We start from the raw sequence: 3674 nt of genomic DNA, 5'->3' as shown, positions 1-3674 counted from the left end.
AACTCTTTGGACTCTATTGGTCAAATAGCTTTCAAACCAATTGTGTAGGTTTCCTGCTATACCCAAATTTCCTAGTCTCTTTAAGAGAATTTTGAAGGAAATCGTATCGAAAGCCTTAGCTAAGTCCAAAAATATTGCCATACATTTTTTACCACCATCGAGATGTTTAGCAATTTCTTGGGTTAGGTTTGCTATCGCGTTTTCCTTACCCATGCCCTTTCTAAAACCATATTGATTATCAGAGAGAAGGTAAATATTTTCAATGAAAGAGCTTAGTCTAGCTTTGGCAATTTTTTCAATTATTTTAGAGATTGTGTTTAGTAAAGAGATAGGTCTGTAGTTTTGAATTAGATTTTTCTCACCATTTTTATACAAAGGTATCACAATTGACTCCTTTAGGTGTTTAGGAAATACTCCACATTCAAAACTAAGATTAAAAATATATGTTAGTGGTTTTGCTACATCATGTTTTAACAATTTTATTAATTTGGATGTGATTTTATCTGGGCCCATAGATTTACTCTGTTTTAGGCAGTCAATGGTTTTTATTATTTCATCAGTCGTTGTTTTAATAGAATCTAGTTTTTGTAGTAGTGAAGTAGAAGGTATATTATTAAAAAGAGTATCTTCGTTAGATTTTGTTTCTTTCAGAATCTTTTCAGATAAGGATTCACCAACGGAAGTAAAATATTTGTTTGCATAATTAGATATTATTTGGGTATCTGAAGTTGTTGTTTTATTATCTAGATCAATTTTGTGTAAAAATGATGTTTTGTTCTTTGTTGTTTTAGTAATCTCTTTAGCTATTTTCCACACATGACTTGGATTAAAATTATTGTTATCGTAGATGAGTTGTCTATAGTATTTTTCTTTGGCTAATCTTATAAATTTTTTACAATTATTTCTGTAGTTTTTATATTCTTGTTGTACGGTAATATCATGTGGATGTTTTTTAGCTTTTTGGTGTAGTACATTACGTTTGTGAATAGATTTGACAAGAGCATGGGTGATCCAAGGAGTTAATTTTAGTTTCTTATGTGGAACAAACTTGAGAGCGGTATGTTTACAAATGTAGTGGTTAAAGGTTTGAGCAAACACATCCATTGCTTTATCAACATCTGTCTCCGTGTAAACGTTTTCCCATTGTTCTCTTTGAAAATCATTAAGAAAACTAGAGTAATTCAATGTCGATATGCAAGATATCTTTTCTCTAGTTGGAAGATTTATATATTTGATACAAATCGCAATAGAGTGGTGATCTGTTATATCAGAGTGAATAATAAAAGTATCGAAGTTTGAAATGTGTTTGGTGATAATATGGTCAATACATGATTTGCTCTCACCTCGCTCCCTTGTGGGGGAGTCTAAGGTTAGATTCAATCCATGTTCCGCAAGGAAGCATTCATAATCGTTAGCTTGACTGTGTTTATTAAGTATGGTATTGATATTGGTATCTCCAATAACAACCCGACTTCTTGTATTATTCATATCCTTTAAGATAACATCGAGGGAGTCTAGAAATGGATCAATGTTTTGAAAAGATGGTGACCTGTAAATAGCCAACAATGAAAAATTTTGATCTATGGTAATCTTTAAACAATCTGCTTGCATTCATACAATTTCTTCTACATTAACATGTAATCCTAATTTGACACACATGACTACGCCAGAACATTTGTTTATATATTTTTTTGTGTGATATTTGCTGTATTTGTTTATGTTTCTGGGTAAGTAGTGTAGATCCAACCAGCATTCAGATAAAATAATAATATCAAATTCACATGAGAGGTTGTTTAGAAAAATCAGAAAGATATCCAAATTCGACATACTTCTTATATTTTGGTGAACAATCTTTAAGTTATATTTGTTCCAGTCCCATTTATTCAGTTGGTTAATTTCATCAATAATTATATTGTTATGTTCGTAATGTAAGTTGCCCGTAATATCTGTTGAGTCCGTCATAAGTATTTTTTTATTTTTATATATACTAGATTGCAAAGATGGTTGCGATATAAATATTCTATTTAAGATATACAAATCATAACTATTTTTGATTTTGAAATCAATGTTAATTGGTGACTGTCTTTTGAAATTTGAATTTTTAATGATAATATTAATGACAATATAACATTTAATGATTCTTCACTCATTCTTATAAACCTCAAATTCATTGTCAAAAAATTCAGTTCAGTTCAGTTGTTATTGTGGCGATTGCAAACAATATCGGTACCCACGGTAGGCAAATGCAACACCTTAGCAAGGGCCCCGTAGGTAGCAAATAAAGTCGAACGCCTCATCCCAGCATGTGTGTTAAATATATATATAGATGCGTGCACATAGAGTTGATGTGTAACCAATTATCATTATTTTTAAGTTTCTTAACTCCGACGCCCTTCAGATACGATTTGACCATTAGAAAATACAATGGAATGTTATGTAAAATTATGTAATTTTCTGCCTCACGGTGAAGTGATCAGCGCATTTGCCTACCATGCAAAAGGTCTCAGAGTCGATTCCTGACATGGTTGGCATAAAACATTTATTTGAAAAGGTATTTTTGCAGTAGAATATTTCACAGTCCCTAGACAGGTACCTGAAGCGTATGACTGGTCATCTTACCTGCATGTAACAAAAATGATCAAGATACACCGCGATTGGTGTACCAATGAAGTGCTTTATGCACCATTAGGCACGTAAAGGGAATGATGATGTATGATAACAAAACACTTGTTAATGTCGTTATGTCGTAATATTATTTAACTTTTTAAATACTTGTTTATATATCAATCCATAAGGATTGGTTAGAATAAAAAAATGTCAGTTGGTCAATGTTGCCGCTGATACACTGCTTTAAAAGGGAAATATCACATACTGCGTATACCGATGAGAATATATGGAATAGATTAAGAATATTTAATGGTATTTTCAAAATATATGGATATTGTGAAGAATCGTTTTCATACATAAATTTAATAAAAATACGTTTCTAGAAAAACGCGACGTCTTTTGTCTTGATTGTTGTGACGTCAAGATTTGTGATTATGTTCTAAAAAAATTCAATTGCCAGGAACAAATAAACAAAATCAAGACGTATTAAGCACGTAGCCAAAAGAATAACTGTTTTTGCGGGAATTCAAAATTTCAAATTTAAAAATATTTTTAATGCTACTAATAATTGGCAAAATTTTTTTTTTACTGGACAGTATTTCTTAAACGTTTATTATTTTTAAAATGTAAAAAAATAGTGGTATTTTCCTATTCAGTTTTGTGTTAAATCAAACTAGAACTCTGGACCAGTTGACTCGATGGCTGCCCTCAGGAAGAAAATCGAGTGGAGATAAGTCCGTCTCATTGTGTAGTGAATGATGCATTCGCGCATCGTGTTCGAGGTTTCGGATTTGATTCTTGGCAAAGTTGACATGAAATATTGGTGTTAAAAGTGGTTTTACACAAATAAACTTGAATCGTGACGTATTAGGGGCGTGGCCAATGGGATGACCGTTTTTGCGCGAATTAAAAATTACATTTTTAAAAATATTTTTTATGCCGCTAATAATTAGCAAAAAAAATTTTTTTACTGGACGGTAGTTCTAAGACCTTTATTAGTTTGAAAATGTAATAAAAACGAGATATTTTCCTATTCTAAGTTGTTTACAAAATTAGTATCATATAAA

The sequence above is a fragment of the Micrasema longulum genome, unplaced genomic scaffold (assembly GCF_059751315.1).
Source record: "Micrasema longulum isolate JH-2025_06_02 unplaced genomic scaffold, ASM5975131v1 h1tg001104l, whole genome shotgun sequence".
In the NCBI taxonomy this organism is placed as follows: domain Eukaryota; kingdom Metazoa; phylum Arthropoda; class Insecta; order Trichoptera; family Brachycentridae; genus Micrasema; species Micrasema longulum.
The sequence above is the reverse complement of the archived record's forward strand: the minus strand, read 5'-3'. Positions refer to the sequence as shown.